The 616-nt window shown below is 46.6% G+C and overlaps 1 protein-coding gene across 1 annotated transcript in view; it reads right to left on the reverse strand.

The window, feature by feature from the left end:
• Positions 1 to 616, reverse strand: part of LOC111665619 (B-cell receptor CD22-like) — a 30,696-nt gene that overhangs the window by 25,546 nt on the left and 4,534 nt on the right. The window lies entirely within an intron of this gene.

Consider the following 616-nt stretch of genomic DNA (forward strand, 5'->3'; position numbering starts at 1 on the left):
GAGAGGGGGAATGACATGCAGCGAAAGGCCGTCCGATGCGGGATTCGAACCGGGGCCAACTGCAGCGAGGACTATAGCCTCTACACATGGGGCGCCTGCTTAAACCACTACGCTACACGACGCCCCTAATATTGATCTTTTGCGCTGGAAAACTTGAACTCTTCTTTCTCACCTGTGCTCTGTTGTCAGGTCTCTCTCCACACTTACACTGCTGTGTGAAGGAGTTCTCTCTTCTAGACAGGAGGAAAAGCAATCGAGTGAATTAACTAATACATTTAGAAGCATTAGTGAACATAATCATGGTGACACAGAATTACTCACCTGATCCACAGGAAGACAGCGAGGAGGATGAGAGCCAGGAGAACAGCAGTGATTGATCCAGCAGCTGCTGATTTCCATGCACCTGGATAATCAGAAGGAAATACTGACGACTGAGGAGGGAATTACAGGATGTTTGAGTAAACATGAGCTTAATACACAGCTCCACAATCTCCAAGAGGTGCTGAGGTCAGGGTTAGTTGTGTGTGTCTGCCACCGTCTGTAATAGTACAAAATAATGCAAAATAAAAGCTGCAATAAACAGGTGTGTGTAGATGAATGTGTGTAACTCACCTGC

Source organism: Seriola lalandi, unplaced genomic scaffold, assembly GCF_002814215.2.
Source record: "Seriola lalandi dorsalis isolate HSWRI2012SDOR001 ecotype SW California unplaced genomic scaffold, Sedor1 jcf7180002054656, whole genome shotgun sequence".
In the NCBI taxonomy this organism is placed as follows: Eukaryota; Metazoa; Chordata; class Actinopteri; order Carangiformes; family Carangidae; genus Seriola; species Seriola lalandi.